Source organism: Topomyia yanbarensis, chromosome 1 (assembly GCF_030247195.1).
Source record: "Topomyia yanbarensis strain Yona2022 chromosome 1, ASM3024719v1, whole genome shotgun sequence".
In the NCBI taxonomy this organism is placed as follows: domain Eukaryota; kingdom Metazoa; phylum Arthropoda; class Insecta; order Diptera; family Culicidae; genus Topomyia; species Topomyia yanbarensis.
Genome location: NC_080670.1, coordinates 158,239,843 through 158,252,596, shown reverse-complemented (window position 1 = coordinate 158,252,596; position 12,754 = coordinate 158,239,843). Strand labels below are relative to the sequence as shown.

The following is a 12,754-nucleotide window of genomic DNA, read 5'->3' as shown; positions in this document are numbered from 1 at the left end:
ACTACAGAATGTGGCGAAATTTCTCTCGGTACCGATATCCGTTTCGTGAACCATTAAGCTCCTAGCTCCTCGCTTCGCCGTGATCTACTCGTTATAGTCCTCGGCGGTTGAGCTAGCCTCCACAACGTGCCGACAGGTAGGTGTCGAGTCTGCAGCCAATTTTCACCACAAGGAAATTTTTTTACAAGATAACTTTTGCAAATGAAACTTTGAGAATTTCATTTAAAATATTAGGCATATTTTTGTTTAACATATTCAATTTTTTCAAATTTCTCCAATATATTTCGGGGGGGGGGGGGGGGGGTTTCGTCCCCAACCCCCCCCCCCCCCCGCTACTACGCCACTGGCATCATATCCGCGTAAAATGAGAGTTTGTTTGTAATGTGAGGTTCTAAAAACCACGCTACCTAATTTGGAAGAATTGTCATTAACTCTCGCATGAATTGTTCCACTTTTAATGTCACCGTGGTCGTGTCCTGCACACAACACCGTAATCTTTTCTATCAAAAAGAGACATTCCACCGGTACTGCACCCACCGCGGGTAATTACTCTAATGCAAGTCGTGCGGTTGATGTGCAGTGGCAACAACAATAACAACCCATCATTTTTCTACAGGTCCAATTTTTGCGTTTTTGTATCTCGAAAGTGTGCGTTCCCCATCTATAAACATATACAAAAACACACAATGACTGTGCCACAGTGAAAAATATATTCACATGTGCATCGTTCGGTAGTGATAAAGAAACACACGCGCCACCCGGCTGCAGCCAAGTAACTAACTACCCCCTTTCTGGTTTCGGTTTGTCCAACGATGCGAGCAGAGTATGGTGAATATTTATTGACGCAGCAGGGTTGGCCCCAAAAAGGTCGATGCACTGGCCGCACCGACTGGCGCGGTGCCGATCCTCCCGGTACTGGTACTGACTGACTGACTGCCGAAAGTAACAAATGTTTACGCGAGGAGCCGAAAAAGTGTGTGCAGCAACGACGACGACAACGGTTTTTGGGTGGTACCATCAGTCAAGGTCAGTTCGAAGGGGTGTGCAACGGTGCAATGGATTTTAACCGGGGTTAGTTTGGTGGTCTGTTTCTGTTGAAGCCGGTGTGCGTGGTTGTTTTTTTTCTGCTCCGCACTTTTTTCGTCTATCGGAGAAGTTTTCGTCGGTGCGGTTATCGCACTCGCTTATCGCGAAGTGCAATCCGAATGCGTTTTCTTGATTTGCGTCTTTTTTGTGTTTTGTTTCGTTTGTGCAATTTGTGATAATGCTAATTTTTTCGTTTTTTTTCTCCTTCCTTTGATTACAGGTGAGGATCTCTAATGGCTGCGAGCGCAACTGCTGAAAGTAACGCTGCTGATTAAAGGTAACGGAAAGGAATAAAAAGTCGTAATGGTTTGTTGATTTTTGCGATCGAAATTGTAGATATTATAGCGTGAATTATTGCGGAGTAGAATTTGTATGGGGTTCAGTTTTAACGACGTACTTAAATAAGGGAAACATTGCGCATGGGAGTAAGATGTAGATTTATCGTTATAGATCAGCCCAATAGTTGTGAAAAAGAGCCAAAACATTTTGTTGACAAAAATCTTATGCAACATATGACTGATAATAAAACTTGGTTTTACCTCTCGTTAGATATCAATAGCTGAAAATACCAATTGGATAAATATTAAGAAGCATTCCTAAAGCGGCGATCGAATAAGTTGTACCTTTCGCCGAACATAGACGGTGCCACAAAAAACAATAATTTAACACTTCATTTGACCTAGGAGAATTTAGTTGCGCACTTATTAGGTACGTAGCGTAATGAGCCCATTGACACACATGTTTCATATTTCGGATATATGTGATACCACAGACCTACCAGACATGACACTGAGAACAGTTAACTGAATAAAACGTGATCATCATTTCCAATTCAAATTCGCTTGGCGCACTATCGCCGCCTCGTGGCGATTCCTTGAACTATATCATCTGATTGACACATCTGTCCATTTGACATGACGGTACATTGGTGTGCGTAAGTAGTTATTATGGGCAAATGCACCTAACAACAAACATCAATTAAACGAAAGTCAAAATAGACCTTTAAATTTGTATTCCGAAATGAATGAATTCTAGGAAAGGTAGAGGCTTCTTTACAAGCAACTCCACTATATGTGGAAACTGAGCAAAGGCTAGGTCATATTGTCTAGAAAGGATTATCTTAAACACAGAAAGCGATGAGGACTGTTCCCCACAAGTTGTGCTGTAATGTGGACTGTTCCCCACAAGTTGTGCTGAAGATTGTGGATAGTACTTGTTTGACTAAATTGAAATTAAAGAGAATGTTTCCACACAATGCCATTTGATTTTCATTATTTTATTTTCAACTAAATTAGTATTAACTCTTAACAATGTGTCAAATATTTTCCTAATCGACTGTCCAGCAGAAACACATGCTGAATTAATTGCGAACTTTGCCAAAATCATCGTCTTTGCGGTGCATTTTGATGGCCACTGCTACATTGCTCCTCTAAAGTTTACCCTCATTTTGTTCATACAGAAGGCACCAAGATTTCAAGACGAACAATTGTAGAGCACCAGCTTATTTTTGTTTGTTCCTAACATAGTTAATTAAGCACAATAATGGCAATGGCAAAACGCGCACGCTTATTGGTATGTGTTTGGGTATTTTTGTCAATCATGTCATATGGTCGCGCGCCCCTTGCGGTGAGCACGGAAAGTTATGGGAATGGTAATCTAACGATTGAAAAGGCCGATAAATTTCTGCAACACTTTGGTGATCTCGAGTGTCATGTCTGGTAGGTCTGTGGTGATACGTTTAGTATCACGAGGGCATCTGACATGCTCCTGTAGTTATTTCCAAAGCACGGGCGGACTAAACTGGGTTTGCACCTAGAGAAAAGCAGGGGTTGGTTGGAGATTTTGTTGGGAGAGAAGACTCAGTTATATTGGAGCAGTTTTACTTTTGGTTTATTTTTAAAAAAATGCGAGATAATCTATAGCTATTCTTGGCAGTCACCTCAAAAGGTGTGCCATCTGACCAAGAGAAAGTAGTGATTGCTTTTTATCACAGGTTTGCATTGTTATTTAATATTGATGGAATTCCTTGTGGCACGTTCATCTGCTTAGTATTTAATATGGGACGGAAACAATCACATTCCCAGTTAAACTTTTTGATTTATTACTTCGAAAAGTTTTGTTTCGAACTGCATAACTGATTCATGAATTTGAAAATTGTATAATATGAAACTGAAAATTTTAAAACCAGAACTGACTTCTCCCAGCGGTAGTTTGAGCGGGTGTTTTCTTTAGTTTAAAATTCATACCGATACTGGACTTAAAATTATATTTCCTCAGTTTATACAGTCTGAGTATCTGTGCTGCACTATATATTTAAAACGACGTGTTTTAAATCAAGCAACAAATAGATTGGTGGCGTAAGCCATTTTCAATTTTAACACAAAATAATTTTATATTTTAAAACAAACCACTTTACGGGGGACGTATTATATTTAGTTCTAGTTCCCCCTTCAAACACCCAAATAAAATTAAACGTTGCAAATATGCCTTAAATCCATTGTTTTAGTTTTAAACTGAAAACGGGTTTAATAACACTGTAATTTATTATCTTGCCCAGGAACTCCTATCTCTACCTCCCCGCGGAACCGGCTGGGATACGAGTAGCCATAGGAATGTTCGGGTAGCCAACTCGTTGGGACTATGGTCGTATGCTGACAGGGAAGGGGGGCCGTGTAGTCGCCGGCATACAATAGCGCTACGGACCACCCGTTCCGGTGATATGGGCCCACCAAACGGGGTAACCCCAATTCCAAGGCGTGAAGCGATCCGTGCCGAGGGATGAATGATCGGGGGGGGTGAAAATGATGCCCGATCGTTAACGGAGCCTGTGGGGTACCTGGGCACCCCCCACAGTAAGTGTCTCTTACCACGTTAATGCGGAGCTCTGGCGTGGCGGACCTATTTTCTCGCGCAACTCGTGGGTCTTAATATGAGTCTTTGCAATAACAATAAAAAAGTATGCGATAAGGAGGCGGAAGTGTTTACGGCGCTGAACCCCTTTGCCAAAGGGGGTCTGGCGAGGTCTCCCCCAACAGGGGCTGACAGCGGAGTGAAGGTGGCCGCAAATAACGGCACCAATGGTGAAATGGAGGTGGTAGGAGATGATACTACCAGCACGCTTGGCGGACCACTACCTGCGATGCAGGAAGTTGCCAAGCAGCTGGATAGCATCATCGAATTCACGAGCGGGAGGAGTAACATCAGTAAGGATCTAAAACAGAACCTGCTGGTGCTTCGTCAGGCTGTTCGAGTCGCAAGACAAGAACAAGTAGCCTACATGAAGAGGTGGACGGAAAGAGAGAAGGCCGACCGCGGTATCCAAACCGAGGCCTTCTCCTTCCATGGCGGAGCGACGATGGCGCAGGAGGCGATAGATTTCGCCTTATCGGCCACCAAACGCTTAATGGAGGGGGAGACTGCGAAGCGGCCTAGGCCTAATGTAGGCACGCGCAGCAATGCCAAACGACGGGCAACCAACAAGGCCAAACGTCGCTTGGGTGGTGCGGATCCGGGTGCGAAGGATCCCGCAGGGCGGCGTCCCGAGAAGGCGACCTCCCAGCCAAAAAAGGCGAAAGCCGCCAATCGGGCGCGCACTGCGGAGCGACCTGGCACCAGCCTGCCGGCGCCATCGGTACAAGATGGCGAATGGCAGGTGGTTAGCAGGGAGCGGAAGTCCAACGCACCTCGACCCGCTAAGAAGAAGGCGAGGGATAGAGGAGAGGCCCTGTTGGTGAAAACCAACGGGGGCAGCTATGCGGATGTCCTAAAATCGATGCGGGCGGCTGAAAGCCTCTCGAATTTAGGACAGGATGTGCGAAGCGTCAGACGCACCAAAGATGGCGAAATGATCTTGGTGTTGAAGCGTGGATCACAATCCAATGGAGTAACGTATAGGAGGTTGGCCCAAGAGGTCTTGGGAAACGGCGCTCAGGTGAGGTCGTTGGGAGCGGAAGTGACTCTCCAGTGTAAGCAACTGGACGAGATCACAAACGCAGAGGACGTCGTCTCGGCCGTTAAGCAGCAGTGCGGCGTCGAGATCGATCAGAACTCTGTACGTATCAGGGAGCGGTTGCTTGGCACGCAGGTAGCTTACTTCAAGTTACCGGCCGCGGAAGCCAAGAAAGTAACCGACAAAGGGAAGTTGAAGATCGGATGGTCAGTATGCCCAGTTAGCATACTCCAGCCGCCTTCAGTGGACCGATGTTTTAAATGTCTGGAGCCAGGCCACAAGTCATACGACTGTAAGGGCCCAGACAGGAGCAAGTTGTGTCGTCGCTGCGGCGAGGAGGGACACAAGGCGCTGAAATGCGAGAGGGCACCCAAGTGTCTCATCTGCGCTAGCAAGAAGCAGGGCCGCAACCATGTTATGGGCGGACCTGCTTGTCCCTTCGGGGAGGCGGGAAAGAGGAAGTAATGGCAATCGTCACACAGCTGAATCTTAACCACTGCGCACCTGCTCAGCAGTTACTGTGGCAGTCGGTATTGGAGTCGGGGACAGATGTCGCCCTTCTATCCGACCCGTACAACGTCCCTGCCGACAACGGCAACTGGGTGGCGGACGGGTCTGGAATGGCGGCAATCTGTGCAACGGGTCGGTTCCCGGTCCAGGAGGTAGTACAGTCCTCTGCGGAGGGTGTCGCGATTGCCAAGATCAATGGTGTGTTCTATTGTAGCTGCTATGCCCCACCTATGTGGCCAATAGAACAGTTCAACCAGATGATCGATAGGCTCTCGTCTGACATGGTGGGACGAAAGCCGTTTGTCATAGCGGGTGACTTCAACGCTTGGGCGGTGGAGTGGGGCAGCCGCTATACAAATGGTAGGGGCCAAGCGCTTCTGGAGGCGCTTGCGAAACTCGACGCAGTGCTAGTCAATGATGGTTCCGCTAGCACATTCCGTAGGAATGGGGTCGAGTCGTGGATTGACGTAACGTTTGCCAGTCCAAGTTTGGTCCCAGACATGGACTGGAGGGTAGACGAAGGCTACACCCATAGTGATCACCTAGCAATACGCTTCAAGATCAACTTTGGTGTGCAGCATTCTAGGGCGGGTAATCCCTGTCAGGTACGCGGGTGGAAGACCAATCACTTCGACAGCGAAGTTTTCACCGCGGCCCTGGGACTGGAGGTCAACACCGACAGTCTAAGCGGGGATGCGCTGGTAGCTGTTCTATCACGCGCGTGCGACGCCACTATGCCGAGGAAGACCCTGCCAAGAAATGGCAGACGCTCGGTATATTGGTGGAGTGCTGAGATCGCAGCCCTACGGTCAGCTTGCCTACAAGCTAGACGTAGGATGCAGCGAGCCCGCACTGAGGAGGGTAGAGTGGAACGACGTGAAGTGTTTCGTGCTGCGAAATCGGCCCTTAACAAGGCCATCAAGCGCAGCAAGAGAGCGTGTTTTGACAAATTGTGCGAGGAGGCCAACGTGAATCCGTGGGGCGATGCCTACAGGATCGTGATGGCAAAGACCAAAGGGGGCTCCTCACCTCCTGAACGGTCGCCAGAACGGTTGGCGAGAATTATCGAAGTACTCTTCCCGTCCCGAACCATAAGTCCCTGGCCCCCAGCGCCGCAAGGCACGGCGGGTACGGACGACATGGTGGCCCCGGTGACGAACGAAGAGCTACTTGCAGTTGCTAATTCTCTAGCGGTGAATAAAGCTCCAGGGCCTGATGGAGTTCCAAACAGCGCTCTCAAGTCAGCAATCATGGCGAACCCGAACATGTTCAGGTTGGCTATGCAGAGATGCCTTGACGAGTGCCGTTTTCCGGATAGATGGAAAAGGCAGAAGCTGGTACTGTTGCCGAAGGCCGGGAAGCCGCCTGGCGACCCATCGGCGTACAGACCAATCTGTCTGATTGACACGACGGGCAAATTACTTGAGAGGATTATCCTCAACAGGCTAACTCCATACGCAGAAGGTATGGAGGGCCTGTCAAGTAATCAGTTCGGTTTTCGAAAGGGAAAGTCCACGGTGGACGCTATCAACTCAGTGGTAAGGACTGCCGAGATAGCGATCCAACGGAAGAGGCGGGGCATTCGATATTGCGCGTTAGTGACACTTGACGTGAAGAACGCATTCAACAGCGCAAGCTGGGATGCCATCGCGCTCTCGTTACACCGGCTTGGCCTGCCGGTGGGCCTGTACCGGATCTTGGAAAGCTACTTCCAGAACCGTGTACTATTATACGAGACCGATGCCGGTCAGCAAAGTGTTCTTATTACCGCAGGAGTTCCGCAAGGTTCAATCCTGGGCCCGGTACTATGGAACCTTATGTATGACGGGGTTCTGAGACTAAAGTTCCCTCCGGGTGTGAAAATCGTCGGTTTCGCCGACGATGTCACCCTGGCGGTCTACGGGGAGTCAATCTCAGAGGTAGAACTAACGGCGACACACGCGATAAGCATAGTAGCGGAATGGATGAGCGCGAGAGGCCTAGAGCTCGCCCATCACAAGACGGAGGTGGTTGTTGTCAATAACCGCAAGTCGGCACAACAAGCAGTTATCCAAGCGGGAGAAGTTGAGATAACTTCTAAGCGGAGTCTGAAGATTCTTGGGGCCATCATAGACGACAAGCTGACCTTCGGCAGTCATGTCGACTATGCGTGCAAGAAGGCTTCGGTGGCTGTTGCGGCATTATCGAGGATGATGTCCAACAGCTCCAAGGTGTGCGCCAGTAGACGCAGGCTACTGGCCGGTGTCGCCGTATCTATTCTTAGGTACGGTGGACCGTCCTGGGCGAGGGCACTGGGAGTAACCAGTTACCGTCGCAAATTGGAGAGCACCTATCGCTTGATGTGTCTCAGAGTGATATCTGCCTACCGCACGGTATCACATGATGCATCCTGCGTGATAGCGGGTATGATGCCAGTCGGGCTGGTCATCCGGGAAGACGAAGATTGTTTCGAATTGCGTGGCAATAGGGGAGTCCGTGAGCGTGCCAGGGTGACCTCGGTCGCCAGATGGCAACGCGAATGGGACAACTCGTCGAGAGGTAGGTGGACCCACCGGCTGATACCCAACATATCTAGCTGGGTGGGAAGACCCCATGGGGAAGTTCACTTCCATCTGACACAATTCCTGTCAGGCCATGGCTGTTTCCGACAGTACCTCCACAGGTTTGGGCACGCTGAGGCCCCAGTCTGCCCAGACTGCCCAGGTGTCGACGAAACTGCGGAGCACGTACTATTCGTATGTCCCCGCTTCGACGTCGAAAGAGGCGCTATGCTAGGCGTCTGCGGCTTGGACACAACCCCTGATACCCTTGTACAGGGGATGTGCCAAGCGGTAGAGAAGTGGAACGCAGTTTCGACTGCCACCACTCAGATTGCCTGCCGGCTGCAGAGAGCATGGAGCGCCGAGCAGCAGGCGAGGAGTTAGAGTGAGTGAATTGGCGGATGATAGACGAAGGTATGGTCTACCCATGCCAAGATGGGAGTGAGTGTGCGATAATGTAAGGCACGAGTGAGAGCGTACGCTAAGTACGGCCATCCCCCCAGAAGTAATGCCGAAAGGTAGTTCCTGGGGATGGATGGCGGAGCCCAATGGAGTTTAGTCGGTATTAATGGCTGGTCACCATTCGAGTCCGACACGCCCCCAGTGCACCCCGTGCGGTAGATTGGACCCTACCAATAGCACGTGTACTGGGTTAGGACATAAAGGTCTTCTCCATTGTTAAAAAAAAAAAAAAAAAAAAAAAAGACAGTAATCGGCACTCCTCCGCCGAGGGTGTTGCGATTGCCAAGATCAATGGTGTGTTCTATTGCAGCTGCTACCCCCCACCACGGTGGCCAATAGAACAGTTCAACCAGATGATCGACAGGCTCTCGTCGGACCTAGTGGGCCGGAAACCGGTAGTCATAGCGGGAGACTTTAACGCTTGGGCAGTGGAGTGGGGCAGCCGCTGTACAAATAGCAGGGGTCAAGCGCTAATGGAGGCGCTTGCGAAACTCGATACTGTGCTAGCGAATAATGGCTCCGCTAGCACATTCCGTAGAAACGGGGCGGAGGCGTGGATTGACGTAACATTTGCCAGCCCGAGTCTGGCTCCAGGCATGGAATGGAGGGTAGACGAAGGTTACACCCATAGCGATCATTTAGCAATCCGCTTTAGGATCAACTATGGTGTGCAGCATTCGAGGGCGGGAGATCCCTGTCAGATACGCGGGTGGAAGTCCAATCACTTCGATCGCGAAGCTTTCACCGCGGCCCTGGGACTGGAGGCCAACACCGACAGTCTAAGCGGGGATGCGCTGGTAGCTGTTCTATCACGCGCGTGCGACGCCACTATGCCGAGAAAAACACTGCCAAGAAACGGCAGATGCCCGGTATACTGGTGGAGTGCCGAGATTGCAGCTCTACGGTCAGCCTGCCTCAGAGCTAGACGTAGAATGCAAAGAGCTCGCACCTAGGATGCAAGAGAGAACCGCCGTGAAGTGTTTCGAGCTGCGAAATTGGCCCTTAACGAGGCCACTAAAAGCAGCAAGAGAGCGTAATTCGACAACCTGTGTGAGAGTGCCAACGCGAATCCGTGCGGTGACGCCTACAGGATTGTGATGGCCAAGACCAAAGGGGGCTCCTCGCCCCCAGAACGGTCTCTGGACCGGTTGGTGACGCTTATCGAAGTACTCTTCCCGTCTCGAGCCACAAGCCCCTGGTCACCTGCACTACGTGGACAGTGGAAATGGTGGCTCCAGTGACGAATGAAGAATTACTCGAAGTGGCGAAATCCCTAGCAATGCACAAAGCTCCAGGGCCTGATGGAGTTCCAAACAACGCTCTCAAGGCAGCGATCATAGCGAACCAGAACATGTTCAGGCTAGCTATGCAGAGATGCCTTGACGAGTGTCGTTTCCCCGATAGATGGAAAAGGCAGAAATTGGTGCTGTTGCCGAAGCCCGGGAAGCCGCCAGGCGACCCATCGACAGACCAATCTGTCTGATCGACACGACTGGCAAACTGCTTGAGAGGATTATCCTCAACAGGCTAAACCCGTACGCGGATAGTACGGACGGCCTGTCAAGCAACCAGTTTGGCTTTCGGAAGAGTACCGTGGACTGGACGCTATCAACTCAGTGATAAAAACTGCCGAGATAGCGATCCAACGAAAAAGGCGAGGTATTCGATACTGTGCGTTAGTGACACTTGACGTGAAGAACGCATTCAACAGCGCAAGCTGGGATGCCATCACGCTCTAGTTACACCGGCTTAGCCTACCGGTGGGTCTGTACCGGATCCGGGAAAGTTACTTCTAAAACCGCGTACTGCTATACGAGACCGATGCCGGTCAGAAAAGGGTTCCGATTACCGCCGGAGTCCCGCAGGGCTCGATCCTAGGCCCGGTGCTATGGAACCTCATGTATGACGGGGTTCTGAGACTGAAGTTCCCTCCTGGGGTCAAGATCGTCGTAACCTTGGAGATCTACGGGGAGTCAATTCCTGAGGTAGAACTAACCGCAGAACACGCGATCAGCACGGTGGAGGAATGGATGAGCGCGAGAGGCCTGAAGCTCGCTCATCATAAGACGGAGGTAGTTATCGTCAACAACCGCCAGTCGGCACAACATGCAGTTATCCATGTGGGAGAAGTCGCGATCACTTCACAGCGAAGTCTGAAGTCTCTTGGAGTCATTATAGACGACAAGCTGACCTTCGGCAGCCATGTCGACTATACATGCAAGAGAGCGTCGACTGCTGTTGCGGCTCTATCGAGAATGATGTCCAACAGCTCAAAGGTGTGCGCCAGTAGACGTAGGTTACTGGCAGGCGTTGCTGTATCTATCCTCAGGTACGGCGGCCCGTCATGGTCAAGAGCACTGAGGGTAACCAGTTACCTACGGAAATTGTAGAGCACCTACCGCGTGATGTGCCTCAGAGTGATATCTGCCTACCGCACGGTATCACACGATGCATCCTGCGTGATAGCGAGCATGATACCAGTCGGGCTGGTCATTCGGGAAGATGAGGAGTGCTTCGAGCTACGTGGAAATAGGGGAGCCCGCGAGCGCACCAGGGTGACCTCGGTCGCCAGATGGCAGCGTGAGTGGGGCAACTCCTCGAAAGCTAGGTGGACCCACCGGCTGATACCTAGCATATCGAGCTGGGTGGGAAGACCCCATGGGGAAGTTCACTTCCACCTGACACAATTCCTGTCAGGCCATGGCTGTTTCCGACAGTACCTCCACAGGTTCGGGCACGCGGAGGTTCTAGTCTGCCCGGACTGCCCAGGTGTAGACGAGACTGCCGAACACATACTGTTCGTATGTCATCGGTTCGACGTCGAAAGAAGAGCAATGATTGACGTCTGTGGTTGGGACACAACCCCTGATACCCTTATTCAGCGGATGTGTCAATCGGTGGAGAAGTGGAACGCAGTCTCGGCTGCGACCATCCAGATTGCCAGTAGGCTACAGGTAATCTGGCGAACCGAGCAACAGACGACGGGCACGGCTAACTAGTGATTGGTTAGCTGGAGCGAAAAAGGCCAAGCGCAAAAAAGGGAGTGAATGGTCTGTTCGTGCCGATGCAGGTTTGGCGCAGCGACTGGCAGCCGCGTAAGGGGTAAACCCAGCCACCCCGAAGCAAGGCAGAAGAGCGAGTGTATAGGCGTATAAGTGGACTGCCTCATGCCAAGATGGGAGGGTCGTAGCGTAGTATGTTGGGACTTAGCTATCGATGCCTCGTGGCGTGGCAGAGGAGTGAAAGGGTGAGCATCCAAGTCAGTCTCACACGGCATGTTAAGGGTGAGCACAGAAGTCAGCCTCACATGGTATGGTAGAGGCTAGCACAAAAATAAGCCTAGCAAGGGATGAAAAAGGTGAGCACACAATTCAGCCTCGCAAGGAACGAAAAAGGTGAGCACAAAAGTCAGCCTCCTGTGGAGTGTTTGAGAGTGAATCAAGGTGCGATAGAGAGAGCACCCAAGTAAACCTCATAAGGACGTATGAACGAGTGAGTGAGAGTGATTGAGTACATCAAGTACAGCCATCCCCCCAGAAGTAATATCGAGAGGTAGTTCCTGGGAGGAACGATGGCGGAGCCCAATGGAGTTTAGTCGGTATTAATGGCAGCGTCACCATTCGAGCCCGACATGCCCCCAGTGAACCCCGTGCGGTAGCTTGGACCATACCGATAGCACGTGTACTGGGCTAGGACGTAAAGGTCTTCTCCATTGTAAAAAAAATAGCATGCCGTGGCAGTGCTAGAAGCTGGTCAATTTTTACCTTCTAATGCTCAATACAATTCTCCTAGAATAATTAAAATAGTCCAATTACGTGGAAAACGTAGCCAACGACAGTCTAAATTGACAACTTTTAGCAGTTTTCAATAATATTGCTCCATAATGAAGGTATATGAAAAAATCATTTTCCGTCGTCGACGTAAACTGTCCCTAGCAGCACTGGTGCATCGGAATCCAATCAGACTAATTGTAATAACTTCAGTTCTAGAGCCGATCCTTGTAACTGTTAATACACAAATTAAAGGCAATAATCGCATTAAAGAGCCTTACTTGTTTTTGTGAGCAAATATCACCTCAATCAAAAGTTATAGCTGCCTTAAAACGTTGTTGTCCACAAACAACATGGGCATGAATGGGTTAACTTCCTGTTCAGGAAAAAAATTGTGCTACGAGCAGTTTTCACAAATTACATATCATTTGAGTTCG

General features: G+C 50.1%; 1 protein-coding gene across 11 annotated transcripts in view; it reads left to right on the top strand.

Annotated features, from left to right (window-relative positions):
• The window catches only part of LOC131678824 (longitudinals lacking protein, isoforms A/B/D/L), a 573,802-nt gene that overhangs the window by 167,417 nt on the left and 393,631 nt on the right, over window positions 1–12,754 (top strand). For 2 of the 11 annotated variants that reach the window (XM_058959237.1, XM_058959262.1), the window contains exon 3: window positions 1,307–1,363. The exons of the other annotated variants lie outside the window; for them this stretch is intronic. The gene's annotated coding sequence lies outside the window, so the exon portion shown is untranslated. The remainder of the gene's footprint in view (window positions 1–1,306; window positions 1,364–12,754) is intronic. 11 annotated transcript variants of the gene reach the window in all.